The 16,297-nt window shown below is 56.2% G+C and overlaps 1 protein-coding gene and 1 long non-coding RNA gene across 8 annotated transcripts in view; one reads left to right on the forward strand and one right to left on the reverse strand.

Moving 5' to 3' along the window:
* IQSEC1 (IQ motif and Sec7 domain ArfGEF 1) overlaps positions 1-16,297 on the forward strand; it is a 409,754-nt gene that overhangs the window by 295,935 nt on the left and 97,522 nt on the right. Inside the window, exon 1 of one of the 7 annotated variants that reach the window (XM_058288608.2) lies at positions 14,807-14,899. The exons of 4 other annotated variants lie outside the window; for them this stretch is intronic. The gene's annotated coding sequence lies outside the window, so the exon portion shown is untranslated. Of the gene's footprint in view, positions 1-14,806; positions 14,900-15,293; positions 15,529-16,297 lie in introns of those variants that run through there. 2 more of the 7 variants (XM_058288606.2, XM_058288607.1) reach the window with 2 other exon arrangements.
* On the reverse strand, positions 10,587-14,716 carry LOC111763282 (uncharacterized). The gene is made up of 4 exons (XR_002796175.2): positions 14,656-14,716; positions 12,941-13,108; positions 11,627-11,687; positions 10,587-10,812 (listed from the first exon to the last, which is right to left on the reverse strand). It is a non-coding gene; the product is annotated as an uncharacterized lncRNA (long non-coding RNA).

The following is a 16,297-nucleotide window of genomic DNA, read 5'->3' on the forward strand; positions in this document are numbered from 1 at the left end:
TCCGCTGAGCTTTTCTGTTTGCAAGAGGGAGAGAGAAGGCAGGGCTTCAGGGTGACGTGGGGGGCAGCTCTGGGCGCTCCTTCCTCTGACACTTCCGGAAGCCCCCAGACCAAGTCATAGTAATCCCGCGACCCTCCTCAGCTCAGCTCAGTTAACGGGGCACCTTCTTGCTGCAGGATCACATTTGGGCTTCTCCTGACCCTGTGAGCGGGGAAGAGAGCATGTGGCCCACTCGGGGCTACAGGCTTTGGAACCCAACAAACCCAGGTGCGGAGCCCAGCTCCGCCCTCTCCCCTGCGTGTCCTTGGTCAGGTCACAGAGCTTGCTTGAGCCCCCTTGCTCAGGTGTGAAAGGAGAGAGCCTTGTTGGACCCTCCTCCCCCTTGCCCTTCCCTATGGTGCCCTGAAGCGCCGGAAGCCTCTGAGAGACAGGGGTCTCCTCGGGTGGGAGGCTGCCTGAGGGTCCCTGGATACTTTCCCCTGGGGAATGGGCCTGGGTGGGACCCCTGAGTCCAGGAAGTCCCCAGGCCCTCCACCTCCCAGAGGTCTGCCAGCGTCACCCTGTATCAGGGCTCCTCCCCTGGGCTTGGGTGCCCAGCCGTGCGGGAACCCCACCCTTCCAGACCCCTGCCCAGAAGTGGGGCAGCAGGACTGACAGGCATGGAGCCCCAGAAACCCCCTGAGCCTGGAGGCGGGGGGACGGTCTGCTGAGCCCAGAAGACCTGCAGGCTGTCAGGAAGGTGAGAGAGCTTCCAGAAGCATCCGCCCTGTAGCCTCCATCCAGGGAGTCCTTTGAGGGGCAGGCCAGTGTGACCTTTGACCTTCACCGCAATTCTGAGGTGGGGGGCATTAGCCCCATTCGATAGAGGAGCAAACTGATGCCAAGAACCCAAGCAGTGTAATGCCGGCTGCTTGTGGGGACGGGGGGACGGGGCGACGGTGCTCCGGCCAGGCAGAGGGCGGTGTCTGGGCTATACCCAACGAGCCGGGAGCACTGAGGCGGCTGTCAGGCCAGGAGGCAAGTTTCTGGGGCTGTGAGTCACAGCTCTCCTCTGTTCTCAGTTATGTGACTTGCTTGTGTCATCACTCTGTGAGCCTCAGCTTATCAGCGAGGACCCTGTTAGTTGCAAGGAACAGAAGATCCAAATCAAACAGGCTTAAGCAGAAAAGGGATTTTAACTGGCTCGTGGACCTGAAAAGTCTAGTACGTGATTAGCTTCAGGCACAGCTTGATCCAGGGGTTTGATTGATGTCGTGGATTGAAACTTTTCCACGCTCGCCTCTGATTTCTTCCCTGTTGGCTTTATTTTGAGATGGGTCCCCTCCATGTGGGGAGGGGGCCAGGCAATTCTAGGCTTAAAGGCCAGGGTCTGGGCTTCCCCAAGAGTGCCACCGAAAGTCCCAGGAATTAATCTCATTGGCCAGCCTTGACTCGGCTGTCCATTCCTGAGTTAATCATTGTGCCGAGGGAGAAATACTACTCTGACTGACATGCCTGGATCTTCTGCCTCCCTTGCTCCAGAGACCCCATAGACTAAGAGGTGGGAAGGGTGGTGCCAATCAGAACCACAATGACACACCCTTTCACACCCACTAGGGAGGCTGTTATTAAAAAGACAGAAGACGAGGTAAAGGAGGAGGCGGAGAAGTTGGAGCCCCCACGCACGGCTGGTGGGAATGTATAATGTTACGGCCACTGTGGAAAACAGTTTGATGGTTCCTCAGAAAGTTAAAGAATTACCATAGGACCCGGCAATCCCACTTCTAGGCATGCACCCCAAAGAAATGAAAGCATGGACCGGGGCAGATACTGGTGTGCCAGTGTTTAGAGCGGCGTTATTCACGATAGCCAAAAGGTGGAAACAATCCAAGTGTCCGCTGATGGGTGAACAGATCGACAAAATGGGGTCCATCCAGGCAGTGCAATATTATTCAGCCATGAAAAAGCAATGAACCTGGAAAACATTATGCTTAGCCAGAGAAGCCAGACACGGGACAAGTATTGTATGATGCGATTTATATAAAATGTCTAGAATAAGCAAATTCATACAGACAGTAGATTACAGGTTACCAGGAGCTGGTGACAAGGGAGGAGGGGAAGTTACTGTTTCGTAGTGTAGAGGTTCTGTTGAGGGTGATGGAAACCTGGAAAACAGAAGTAATGACTAGACATCATTGTGAATGTACTTAATACCACTGAATTGTACTCTTAATGACTCATGCCCTTAATGGTTAAAACGGTACATTTTACATTATGTATATTTTACCATAAGAAAAAAGAAAGAAAGAGTTGGGGGAGAGTTGATTTCCCCAAAGGAAATGAGCAGGCTGTTACAAGGGATGTGGGTGCAGAGCCGGCCCAAACAATGGGTGTCCTCTCTCCTCAGTCCCCTCCTCTATAGAACAGGGATAATAGTTCCTCTGTCACAGGACAATAGTCCACGTGGTTGAGATGGCACAAGGTGGTTGACCCTATGCCTGGCATGCAGCAAATGTTAGTAGATTTTTCCTTTAGTCACCACTGACTCTGTGACAGGCCCGCTGCAGGGGCCGGGCTATGGGTGAGATATGCATCTGTCTGCTTTGCATTGTCCCTGGGAGGACAGGGGCAAGAAAAGATTAAATTAGCACCCAGGGTAGTCAGGGCTGGGTCAGGGGTGATCTCAGGCTCATCGGAGCCCAGAGAAGGAATACTGGGGTTCACATCCGGAAGGGTTTCCCGAAGGCTTCCTGGAGGAGGTGGCAGCTGAGCTGGGTTTTGAGGGCAAAGTAGGAGTTGGCCAGGAGAATTGGAACTGAGGCGGCAGGAGCCCAGGGCTCAGGTCTGGGGCTCGGATTGGTTCAGGACCCATGCACAGGGGGCTGCCCAGGCTGGGTGGGCTCTTAGAGGTCAGGACGGGTGCTTGGACCAGGAGCAGGGGGAGGGGCGGGGATGCAGCCGAGCCCAGGTATGGGTGAAAGGTGGTCCTGGCGGTGAGGCTGCAAGGAAAGGAAGGAATGAGCACTCAGTGAGCACCTCCTGTGTGCTGGCACGTCCAGCCACACGACAGCCCCCGAAGGATCCTCAGCCCCTTCACAGAGAACGACCCAGGGGCTCCGACGGGGGACGGGCAGACCACCTTGGCTAAGTGAGTCAACCCCATTTCCCCACAGACGTAGAACCCAGGGCGCACTCATTTGCCAGGCTCGGCGGCCTCTTGGTCTGCCCTTAAGTGGCTCCCGGGACCCCACCCCTGTCCAGGACGGACAGGGAAGTCACCCTGTTCAAAACAGTCGCGTGTCGAAACACCTTCCCCGTCAATCAACCAAGACTGTGCGCGAACCAGCAGCCGGAAGCAGACCTGATGAACCTGAAATCTGATTCCTGCAGAACGGGGCGGCACATTCCAGCCAGGGGCTGTGGGGCAGTGTGACCCCCCAAAACCCCCAAAACCCCCACGCAGCTGTGCGCACAGCCACCTGCTCCTGAGCAACCAGGGGAAACCAGCCTGGTTCGGCTCTCTAGGCAGTGAATTTTAAAAGCACTTCTAAGCAGCCCCCAAACAGTGTGTTCACCTGTAGCTGAGATAAGCCAGCGGAAACACACGGGCTTGGAAGAGGAAGGTCCTGCCCTAGCTCCAGGAGCTTGCTGTGGTATCTTGGGCCACTCATTTGACCTCTCTGTGCCTTGCTTTGCTTTTCTGTAAAGTAAGGATACTATTTCACAGGGTAAGGATTAAATGACATTATGCATAGACATGCCCACATGCAATGACAAAGCAGTGGCTCAGTAAATGCCAGTGGTTATTATCCCCAGGTAAAATAAACTGGATCAGTTTGATCACAACATTTTCAAGACTGTCATTTTTGCAACCGAGAACTTGAATGCACACTAAATTCTGAATTTGTCAAATCCCAAATCAATCCCAGCTGCTCATTTTAAAAAATGATACCAAAATGTAAAGTTGAAAAAAAAAAAAGAAGCTAGTGAACTCTAGGGATGTAAGCAGGGTGGCAGGAGGCCCGAGGCAGACGCCACTGATGCTCCAGAGTGGTGGGGGGTATGGAGGGAAGGTGCCTGGGAGAAGGTGGCATCTGATCCCTTTCTGGAGGGGGAATAGGAATCGGCCAAGTGGAGAATTTGGGTGGAACCAGGTCAAGGCCCCAGGGTATGTTGGGGAAGTGGGTGGCATGGAGTGTGGGAGGGATGAGGGCTAGAGAAGGGCCGGAGAAGGTGGGGGGCCCAGGTCCCGCAACGCCGGAACTGATCTGTGGACACCGAGGAGTCACCCTGGGTTTGTTTTTGTTTTTTTTAAGATTTATTTTATTTTTCTCCCCTTCCCCCCATTGTCAGCTGTCTCCATTCACAATGTGTTCTTCTGCTTCCGCTTGCATTATCAGGTGGCACTGGGAATCTGTGTCTCTTTCTGTTGTGTCATCTTGCTGCACCAGCTCTCCATGTGTGCAGCGCCACACCTGGCAGGCTGCACTTTTTTCACGCGGGGCGCTCTCCTTGAGGGGCGCACACCTTGCGCGGGGGGCACGGCACTCCTTGAGGCAGCACTGCGCATGGGCCAGCTCCCCACACGGGTCAGGAGGCCCTGGGGATCGAACCCTGGACCCGCCATATGGTAGATGGACGCTCTCTCAGTTGAGCCACGTCTGCTTCCCCCACCCTGGGTTTTTTGAGCAGACAGGTCGTATTTCTCAAGATTTGGTTGCAAGTGATTCCGCCTCCCCCCCAAAAATGCACCCCAGACTGCCTTAAACCAAAGGCTGAGTATATCGCCTGCTGTGTCTATAACAGGGCTTCAGGCACAGCAGGATCCAGGGGCTCAAACTGTGTCTCTCCAGACTTTAGTCTCTTTTTCTCTTTTTTTCATCTGTCTTGACCCAGTTCCCAGATAGCCTCTCTGCCCATGCTGGTCCTGGCAGCTGCAGGTTTACAGTTGTCTTGTGGCTAATAATCTCAGCAGAAGAAAAGGGCTCTCCTTCACAGGTCCGCTAAGACTGTCCAGGACAGCCTCTCAGTGGTCTAGCTGGAGTTAGGACCGGAGTCAGCCGAGGAGGGAAGCTCCTGAGAAAGAACGGGATGGGGAGGGAGGCTCGGCAAAGCGGGGAGGGAGGCTGGGCCGGCAGCAAGAGCCACCACTGCCCCCGGCACCCGCACGGTCTGCCAGGCGCTCTGCTGAGTCGTCTGACCTGTGTCCTCTCTTCCTGGCTGTCCTAGGAGGTGGGGATTGTAGTTCTCTCCATTTTGCAGATGAGAAAACCAAGCCTTAGGGAGATAAAGTCACTTGCCCAAAGGCACAGCATTCGCCAATGGCCTTACCCCCAAATCTGCTTGAACCCCAAAGCCCGAGCTCCTCACCCGCTGCTACCTTACCGTGCCAGGCGTGAGCCGGAAGAGGATGCCTCCGGGAGCTTGAATGGGAGGGCGGGCTGGCGGGGAGAGCCTCGGTGAATGACCGGGCTTCCGTCAGAGCCCCGGGGGAGCGTGCCTGCTGGGGTGACTGCGGCAGGAGGATGTGGGGGGGGGGTGGTCCTTGGGTCTGGGGGCCCGAGTTAGCCGGGGCTGTGGGCACAGGGGCATTTCCGGAGGAAGTGGTCAGAGGCTCGGGGCCAGGACTGTGAGCAGGGGTGGGATGGCGAAACGGCGCCTCCCACTTCCCTTTTCAGCCCTGAGACTTCTCAGGCGCCTCCCTGGTGCGTCACGCCGTGCCTGGGGCCATGCACCACACCCTCCCTGCACAAAGGGAAACCGAGGCAGCAGGGGCGCAATGCCGGTTCAGCTCACCCCGACCACGTGGCGAGGTGCAGAGGCCTGGGGTGCGGGCCTGGGGGGCTGGGGGGGGGTGCCTGGGACAAGTCACTGGGCTGTTGCTCCTGGGTTCGACATCTGCACAGTGAAGCTCAATTTTGCTCCCAGGGTGGGCAGGCGGGAAACCACAGTGAGAAAGCACCTGGCACGGCGCCTGGTGCCTGGGAGGTGCCAGGTAAACGCTGCTCTACAACCCCTTCCTCTGCGCGGTGAACGCTTGCCAGCCCGCGTCGGTCCGGGACCCAGCCCTGGTGTTTGCACGCGGTGCAGCCTCGGGGGCGTCGCTTCACTATCTGGACCTCGGTGGCCTGGAAGACGGTTTCATGATCGCCCCCCTCCCGGGTCCTCGAGGGGCTTAGATGGGAGCCACCCCACGTCTCGTTCCCACGGGGCACTGCCCACCCCCCGCCGCCCCCTGCCTGCCCCGCCGGCAGGATTGAGCGAGCTGTTCTTTCCCTGCATTCAGCTCATACCTGCGCACCACCCGCTGTGCTGGGACCTGTGCGGAGCGCCCGGGGCACACAGCCGGCAAGATCACTGCCCACCCCGCACCTGCCATTCGGGGCTTGGAGAGAAACAGACGGGAGATCAGGAAAACAGCTGAGCACGGTCATTTCAGACAGGGCTGTGAGGAAAGCAGACGGGTGATGTGGTGGGCGCTGACTCGGTGGGGGAGGCTTCGGCTGGGCAGTCGGCGAGGGCCCCCGGAGGAGGGGGCCGGCACAGATGGGGGTGGGGTGAGGCCTGCCAGCAGAGGGGAGCGCAGAATTTCCCCCCAGTCTCGCCGGCTCAGAGGAGAGCGGCGCGGGGGCTTCCGGCAGCACCCTTAGGGGAGGGCACCCGGGTCGGCTGCACCCCCGCCTCCATCAGGTTCAGAGGCCCGAGGGTCCCCGATGGGGGGCGTTCCTTCCACCTCACTCGGTAAGCACCTGGTGGAGGCTGAACCCTGGAACCCCAGACCGAGGGTGATGGGGGGGCTGCACCAGGGAGAGGTAGCTGGGTTCACCCCAGCCTTCAGAGCCACCAAGAAACTACAGAACTGACCTCATTTCCTCTCCAAGTAGAGAAGCCAGAAGACTCAGTGCAGCTCTGCCCCCAGAGACTCAGGGCAGGTCCCTGCCCACCCCCCCCCGCCCGCCCCGGAGCGCTGGCCTCCCGACACAATAACGATAGCAGCTCTTCCTTGCTGAGCTTGAGCGAGCCAGCCCGGCGAGCGCTCCATCCCGGTCACCTCACGCTCCGGTGCTGGGGAGCGTCAGGGCAGACTGCCAGCGCCTGGGTGGCCTACTGGATGTCACTGGGACCTGGCACGCACAGCTTTGTAGCTGGATTCTGGAGAACGCAGGCTGCTGTCCAAAACAACTCTGGTATCCGAGACTGAACTCCTAAAATGCCCCCTCAACGTGTCCTCTCCAGCTTTGGTGCTGTTGATGCCAGCTTGTTCCAAGCTATTTAAAGCAGACCCCGGCCACATCGCTTTGAAACTCCCTCCTCAAAGCAGACACACACCTGCTAACCCGAAAGCAGTCTGTTTTTTCTGGCGGCAGTTGTAACATCCTTGCGCTCCAGATGAGCAAACTGAAACTGAGTGACGTTACATCCCATGGCCAAGTTTATTCAGTAGTGGCCAAGGTGGGATTCGAACCCAGGCCATTCGGACCCAGCGCTCTTAAGACCTCAACATGCATCTCCGCTGTGTCAGCCTCAACGGCCAGGTCAGATGGGCTCACGGAGGGACCGGCGACTTCTGTGTCCGCTGGAAAGGGCTGGGCAGATTTCTAGGAGTGGTAGTGTCACTGCTCTTCTCTGCTCTCTCACCCCGGCTTCCTAGAAGTTGCATCCTTAGAAGGTGGGAGCTAGAAGGACTTAAGAAACCATCAAAGCATTCTCCCGCAGCACGGGGGATGCTGCGAGCTCGGTCGGGCGCCAAGAGCTATACCCGTGACTTAAAAACTGCAGATTGACAGTAAGCTCCAGAGGAACCCACTTTTCGATGAATTTGTAGTATATGAATCTTATTCATCACAGCAGCATCTATTTTGGTTTGAAATATGTTCATGTGTGAAACTGAGTATTTATTTGGTCTACCAGCAGTGTCGGGTGTGCATATGGGATACAAGATCCCCTAAAATAATTCAGGGGCTTCTGGCTTGGGAATCCCCAAAACCTGCAGGAGTTAGGCTCCAGGCAGCCCCCAGGGCGCAGGTGGGGGACGGCAAGAGCTTCTTCATGGGATAGTCACCTGGCGCTGAGGTTTTGGTGGGCAGTGAGGGAGCCACCGCTGCCTCCCGCCACACTCGGCCGAGTCTCTCGGTTTTCCTGTATCTCAGCAGATATACACGTCCCCTCCCTGCTCAGCCATGCTGGGCGGGGGAGCCCTGGCCTGTCCAACGCGGTGACGCTCCTGCCCGTGCGGGGATAGAACTTGACTTCCTTAGGATATGGGTGGGACAGAGATAGCTCGGACATAAAGCCCCACCCTCCAGGGCTGGGGGTCTGGCAGGAGGCTGGGCACAGTGGAGGGGTCCCCACAGCCCCCTCCTGCTGCAGCATCGGCCTAACCTCCCCACCCCCGACTGATTATCAGCATCTCCGAGTCTGGGATTTGTACACACGTCTTTTGTATGGAGATCTATTTTCATTTCTCTTGAGCAGAAATCTACGAGTGGATTTGCTGGGCCATAGGTTAACCTTTAAAGAAACTGCCGCTTTCAAGTGGCGGCACCGTTTTGTTTCCACCTGGCACGGGTGAGGGTTTCCGTTTCTCCCCATCCTTTCCGACAGTTGTCATTGCCTGCCTTTCTGATTGTAGCCATCCTCGTGGGTGTGGCGTGGTATTCGGTTATAGTTTTGATTTGCCTTTTCCTGATGGCTAATGAGCATTCATGTGCTTATTGGCCATTCATGTATCTCCTTTGGTGAAATGTCTGTTTGGACCATTTGCCCACTTTCACGTTGGATTGTCTTTTTTTTTTTTTTTTAAGATTTATTTATTTATTTCTCTCCCCTTCCCACGCCTCCCCCCCCAGTTGTCTGCTCTCTGTGTCATTTGCTGTGTGCTCTTCTGTGACCGCTTTATCCTTATCAGCGGCACTGGGAATCTGTTTCTTTTAGTCGCGTCATCTTGTGTCAGCTCTCCGTGTGTGCGGCGCCATTCCTGGGCAGGCTGCACTTGCTTTTGCGCTGGGCACCTCTCCCTACGGGGAGCACTCCTTGCGCGTGGGGCTCCCCTACGCAGGGGACACCCCTGCGTGGCACGGCACTCCTTTCGTGCATCAGCACTGCGCATGGGCCAGCTCCACACGGGTCAAGGAGGCCCGGGGCTTGAACCGCGGACCTCCCATGTGGTAGACAGACGCCCTAACCACTGGGCCAAGTCCACTTCCCGTCTTCTTCTTACTGAGTTGTAAGAGTTCTTTTTATATTCTGAACACAAGTCCCTTATCGGAAAATATTTGCAGGTATTTTCTCCCAGTCTGTGGGTTGTCTTTTCGTTTTCTTGATGGTGTCTTCTCAAGTGCAAAGGGTTTTAATTTTGATGAAGTCCAATTTATAATTTTTTTTCTATTATTACTGGTGTTTTGGGTGACATGTAAGAAATCATTGCCTAACCCAAGGCTGGAACGATTTATACCCATGTTTTACTCCGAGAGTTTTACAGTGTTAGCTCTTGCGTTTAGACCTTTGACCGATTTTGAGTTCATTTTTCTGTGTGCTGGGAGGTAAGTCAGGTCCATCCGTGGCATGTGGAGAGCCAGTTGGCCCAGTGCTATCTGCTGAAGAAACTACTCTTCCCATTGAATCGTCTTGGCGGCTTTCTCAAAAACCAGTTGACCAGTGACAAGAATTTTTTAATGCTCTTTTCCTGAGGATGATAACCCTCCCCCAAGTTAATAACAAAAGCATGTTCCAGATCGTCTGGTGACTCCCTAAAAACCGACTTCTGCTGCCTGGTCTCCGCCTGCCTCTGCTCGTGTGTTTTTGAACCTGTGGATCCTGCAGGATTCTCAGGCTGCCTCGGGGCCGGGCCGGAGGGGGCCTTGGTGCTGGTCTTAGCTCGTGTCCCCCGTCCACCTGGTAGAGGGGACTTTAGGCTCAGGAGGGAGAAGACGCCCCCCAGCCCACCCCAGGTCCCACAGCACTTTTCCCCAAGCTACTGTCAGAGCTGGCCCTAGAAATCAGGCCTCCCAGCTCTGCAGCCAGTTTCAGAGCCGAGTATATGTTAAATACAATTTCCTGAAACAGTAATGCATGTGTATGGGGCAAAAGTTATTTAAACAGTACATTTTGGTGAAAAGCCAATCTCCTTCCCCCCTCCTTCCCCCAGTGATCCAGGGCACCCTTGCCAGGGATATCTACTGCCTGTACCAGCATACATTCTCCACCTGCCCCCACCCACCCCTTATTTTAAGATAAAAAGTAACACACTCCACACCCTCCACTGCGCCTTGCTTCTTTTTCACTTAGCAAATTGTCTTGGGGATTGTTCCTTGTCCGTCCATGTAGAGATGTCACCATCTTTTTGGTAGCTGCACTGGCCTCCTTCAGCTGGGTGTGTCATATTTATAATGTTTGTGAACCACAAATCAGAGTCAAGTTTGCAGACTACAGCATTTTACTGGGAACGACGACGTTTTGCTACAGCTAAGGAAGCCAGGGCGGAAGCGGCTCTGGGCTTCTGGGGGTGGCAAATGACTTTCGTAGACATGAAAGGGACGTTATTGTGACTGCTGTGGATTGGATCAGGGTCTGTTGGTCCTACTGGGGCAGATTTAGGACAGGTGGTCTTTATTTTGTAGGGGGTGGAAGGTAACGAACAGGGGCTTGACCACCTATCTGGGGTCAACTGCCTGCGTAGGGATTTCCCATTTCAAAAGATAAAGAGGAAACTCGAGAGAGCATGCTTGGGTTTTTGTTTTGTTTTATTTTTGTTTTGCTTTGTTTGGCTCTGAGGGGTCCCCATGGCTTTCTCTCTTCAATTTTCATCATGTTGAACAAACCATTTTTGGTGGGCTGTACGTAAAAAGGGTATTTCCATCATTTCTACTCACTTGCAAAACATTAATTTTTTTCTGTATGAGACACTTCTTTCATTGCATTTCAAAACAATATATTTTTTTTTAAAGTTTGATTGTGGAAGCATATATTTAGCATATACCTGGCCACGTGAGCCAAATGCTCACAATCACGTTCACAGCCCTGTGCTGCCAGCACCGCCGTCCTCTACGCAATGGCCCGCCCCCTCCCGGCCCCTGGTCATCTCTAATCTGCTTTCTGCCTCTACGAGTTTGCTGATTTCAGATATTTCCTTGAAGTCGAGTCATACAGCACCTGTCCTTTTGTGTCTGGCTGATGGCACTCCACGTGTTATCGTCCAGGCCCATCATTCCTTTTTGCTGCTAATATTCTACTATCGACACAGACACATCGGGCTGCCAGTCATCTGCTGACGGGCCCTTGAGTTGCTTCCACCTTTGGACCATTTGTGGATAAGGCTGCTGTGCGCATTGGCGTGCACAGATCTGCTTGAGTCCCCGCATTCAGTTCTTTGGGGTGCTCACCTAGGAGTGGAATTCCGGGTCCCAGAGCCATACAATGCTTAACATTTTGGGAAGCCACTGAACTGTTTTCCACAGCAGCTGTCCCATTTTACATTCCCATGCTTGGGCTTTTTAGTTTTGTTTGTTTTTTAATGCAAACACATGTAAAGAAGAAGATTTAATTGGCCCGTGAGTCAGTTACCAGGATAACCCCTGCTGACTTTTTTAAAAAATCAATTACTACGGTAACATATAAAATGAAAAGTAAAAGCGCCTCACATACCTACCTTGCCCCAAGATCTCCCCCGACGAGATAGCCACCAGCCGTTGTTTGAGTGTGTGTGTAACCTTTGGGAACAAATATAAAATTCCAATGTACATGTAGGTATAACCTTTTAAATTTTACACAAAAGGGATCATCAACGCACACAGTCTTCTGTCCCTTGTATTTGTCACTAAAACTGTGTCTTCGGTATCTCTCCCTGTCAGCAGAAATTGCATCCCAGGGAAATGACGTCAGGCAGGCGCTGGCCCTGCTGGCGGGCACCGGTTCTTTTTTTGTTTACTCTGATCTCCAGTGCTGGCTTGGCTGTTCTTGTGTTTTTATGCCTGCAGCCAGCCTTTCAAAAAAGCTGCACCATCTTGCACCCCGAGCAACAATATTTGAGAGTTCTCATCTCCTCTTGCCTTCGTTAGCAACAGTATTATCAAACCTCTAAATTTTTCCAATTTGACAGTTGAAAAATAGCAAGCATGTTGTATTTGTATTTAATATGCATTTCATTGCAAGTGAGATTGCCTTTCTGTGAACTTCTTGTTCCTTTGCTTTTTTTTTTTTCCTAACGGGTTAGTCATCTTTTTTCCTATAGATTTGAAAGAGCTCTTTATGTATTAGGGAAATTAGCTTTCATCTCATTTTCCTCAATTAACGTTTGTCATATGTGCTGCAAATGTGTTGTTTTTTCCCAGCCTACCATTTGTCATATTTTTACTTTGTTCATGGTTTTTTTATTCCATTTAGAAGCTTTATATATATATGTATATATATATAGTTAAATTTATCCATATTTTCCTTCCTTGTTTCTGGGAATATAAACGAGTACACAGTGCATTTTACACCTTTTTTCTCACACTAGTCCTCACAGCAGCCTTTCAGGGGGAGAGCAGGGAGGGATGTTTATCCACAGTTGCTCTTTGCCGATGAATTCAAGTGAGGTTCAGACAGATAATGAGACTTGCCCAGGTTGCACAGTGTCCCAAACGCTTCCTTTGTCACTTTCCTCACCCGCCTTCTGGCCAGCCAGGTGACTTAATCCTGGCTTCTCTGGTAGAGTCTGTTGTTTGTTAGTTTTTAAATTCACCTAACATAAAATTAGCCATTTTGAGGTGAACAGTTCAGTGACTTCTGGGACATTCACAATGGTATGCAACCACCACCTCTGTCTGGTTTAAAACATTTTCATTACCTTGAAAGAAACTCCGCTGTATCCATTAAGCATTTGCTTCCCATTCTCCCCTCTTCCCAGGCCCTGGCAAGCGTCAATCCCCTCTCTGTTTCCATGGATTTACCTCTTCAGCACATTTCATAGAAACAGACTCACCCCATATGTGACCTTTTGTGTCTTGCTTCTTCCAGTTGGCATGTTTTCAGGAATCCTCCACGTTCGCATGCGTCCGTATTTTTTAGGGCTGAATAATATTCCATGCATGGCTACACCACGATTTGTTTAGCCATCCATTGGCTGGCGGATATTTGGATTGTTTCCACTCTAGTAGGACATTTTAAATTATTTGATATCCAAGCATCTTTCCTTTGGGTGTTTTAAAAAATATATATCTTTTAAATTATACAGTGAATTCACACTTGGTTCAAACAAAAGCTCCCACAGTTCAGAAGGGTGTCACAGGAGGGAGGCGGGGCTTCATGCCTTGTCCTGCCACCGTGCCACAAGGAGAGACCTGTGAGGGGCTGGATGGTTCCCTGCTCATCTCTGCCCTCAGTGCCTTATGTATTCCAGGAACACTCTTTCAGGGCTCAAAAAATGCGGCAAGTCTGAATAACGAGGTCAAGCCCTCCACTTAGAGTCTGCAACTTCCCAGGCATGTGTTCAACTCCAGGCTGTGGGAGTGCGGGCAGGCGACTCAGACTCTCTGTGCCCCAGTGTCCTTGTCTGTAAACAAGGGCACCCGTTTCCATTTCAAGAGATAATCCTCATAAAGTGCTGAGCCAAGTGCTCACCTCTCACCTCTGATCTTTGTTCCTTCCTGGGTTCTCTGCCCCTCAGCCCTCCCCTGCCTTGCCCGAGGACCTGATATGTCAGAGCTAAAAGGCAAGCACTGACATTGCCCCTCCCTCCCAGAAGCCCAGAGAGGGAAGTGCCTTGCCCAAGGTCACACAGCCTACGCGTGGCAGCGCCGGCTCCAAGACTCCAGCCTCCCTGACGCATTACATCACTGCCCGGCTTCCCCCCTGCTGGACCACTGCAGCGGCCGCCCTCTGGCTTCCAGCTCGCCGCGTCTGGCCACCAGGGGGCGTCTCCTAAACGCAGGCCAGACTGCTTGACGCTCTTGCTTCGGCCTGGTCGGGAGCTCCCGCCACCCACTAAACCCAGCAGCTTCCCAAGGGGTCTGGGGCCGAAGCGGCCGGAACCCGCGCTCCTGGCTCCTCATGCCGGGTGGTGCACACCTCCACCCTTGCCTTTTCCTTAGCGGCACTCCCTCCCCTTTGACTGCACCTTCCAGGCCCAGCATTTCCTACCTAGGCCGCCTCCTCCAGGCTGCCCTCCCCAACCGTTCGAGTCTCTCTCCGACTGCCCACCGCCTTCTCCATGACAGCTGAGCGCCCACCGCAGCTAGCCCCGGCTCCCCGGTGTCCAGCGGACAGTGGCTGCAGGCTGCGGGGCGCCTCCCGCAAGCCCAGGCCCTCTCCCCCCAGCTATGCGGGACCCTTGCCCTGGAGGGGACACAGGCGGGCGCGGTGGCCGGGGTGGTGCGGGGCAGCCCTGCTCTCCCGGCGTCGGTCTTCTCATCCGAGCACTGGGGAGGCTGGCGGGGGGGGGGGGGGGGTTGCTCTGCGGGCCTCCGTGGGAGGAACCCGCGCCCTGGCAGGAGGCTCCGTTCACTGGGTGGGTTTTTTTCTTGGAGAGTCTGGGAACGGCGGGGGGTGAACCCCTCTCCCGGCCGCGGGCGCATCCTCTGCAGCGACCCCTCGGACCCACGCGCCCCCAACTCGCCCGGACTCGGGTGACGTCGGCGGCTGGGGCGGCACCCGTCTTCTCCCCCCGCCCCCCAACTCTCCCCAAACACACACACACACCTTCCACGAGGAGAAACTGAGGCCCGGCGCGGAGAGGCCACCCGCCAAGGTCACGGCGCGCGGAGGCCGCGGCGGGACGCGCTGGGGCTCGGGCTCCGGAGCTCCCGTCCCCGTCCCGCCCCCGCCCCGCTCCCCCCCCCTCCCCGCCTCGGAGCCCGACGGGTGTCCGACGCGCTGGGGCCGCGCCCGCGCTCCGCGCCCGCCGCGGGGACGGCGCCGCCTCGGCCGCTGCAGGACCCGCGAGGTAGGAGCCTGCGGGCTGGGGCGGGGCGCCGCAGGCCGAGGGGCGCCGGGGCCGGGCGGGGGGGCCCACGGCGGGGAATCCCCTCCCTGGAGAGGCCCCGAGCGGCAGCTCCGCCCCCGAGGCCTTGGGGGCCCGGCCCCGGGCGCGGGCGCGGGGGTGTCGCCGGGAGGTCGCCGGCGGCTGCGCGCGGAGCCGGGCCCGCGAGGAGGTTCCGAGGCCGCAGCCGCCGGAGCGCCCCCGGCCACGGAGTGGAAGCGTGGGGGGGCGGGGGATGGGGGCCGGGGGCGCCTGCTCGGGGCTGTCCTAGCTGCGCTCTGCGGGCGGCGCGCGCCGGGCCCCGCGCGGGGGAGACGCGGGAGCCTGCGCCTCTGCGGGCGTCTCCTCCCCCAGCCGGGCGGCCGCGGCGGCGCGGAGGGCTCCATCGCTGCGTCAGTGCGGGAGCTGGCTGTCTCCCCGAAATGGAGGGGGGCGCCGAATCCCGGCTCGGAGGGTCGCGCAGCGGGGGCCCCGCCCTGCGCACCGCCCCCCTGCCCTGCGCCTCGGGCTCTCGGCTGCAGCCGGGCAGCCCTGCCTCTGCGCCCGGGTGCAGAGTCCGCGGGCTGGAGGTTGAAGCATCTCAGGAATTCGCTGTGAGCCCGAGCGACGCGCGCAGGGAGGGGGGAGGGTGCCGCTGGGCCGGAGGGCCCGTCCAGTCCAGCTCTGTCCCTGAGCTCCTGGGTTACCTTGGGCGGCCTCTACCCCTGCTAGCACGTGGGGGGGGGGGACCTCGAAGGCCCCTCCTGGCGGCCCCCCTGACGGTCAGGAGTCCCTTTAGGGGCGCCAGGGCCTTTGAATGGGGCTCCACCTGCGTACTGGGCAGGACGCCGCGGGGGCTTGAAAGGCGGTGGAGACTATTTAGTGCCAGAAAGGGGGGGACACTCTGCACCCCCTGACAGCCTGAGAGGTGGGCCGTTTCTGGACCAGAGGGCCCAGAGTGTAGGAAACTCCCTGCCCAGATCCCGTTCCCCTCCGACTGGGGCGGGGAGGCGGGACGGGACAGCCCCAGCTGCAGAGCCGAGCTGAGGCAGACCCCCACCCTAGCACTGGTCCTGGAGAAGCGCCCCGTGCCTTGCTTCCTCCAGGCCACTGCCGCTTTAAATCGCCACGCTCACAGCTGTCACGGCTGATCTGCTCCTGGAGCAAACAGAGCGGAAAGACGACAGTGGATGTCCCCTCCCCCTGGCCCTGTCCACGAGACGAGGCCCACAGTGACAGCAGCACCTGCCGTCCCCTCCGCCCGGTCAGCTCTGTGCATCTCACTCCAGGCTTGTCCCGTCTTTTGGAGGGGGCGGTCACTGGCCAGTGTGAGGGCACTGGTTCTGGACTGCAAGCAGGAGTCTGGGTTTGGCGTCCAGCTGG

This window comes from Dasypus novemcinctus, chromosome 26 (genome assembly GCF_030445035.2).
Source record: "Dasypus novemcinctus isolate mDasNov1 chromosome 26, mDasNov1.1.hap2, whole genome shotgun sequence".
NCBI lineage: Eukaryota > Metazoa > Chordata > Mammalia > Cingulata > Dasypodidae > Dasypus > Dasypus novemcinctus.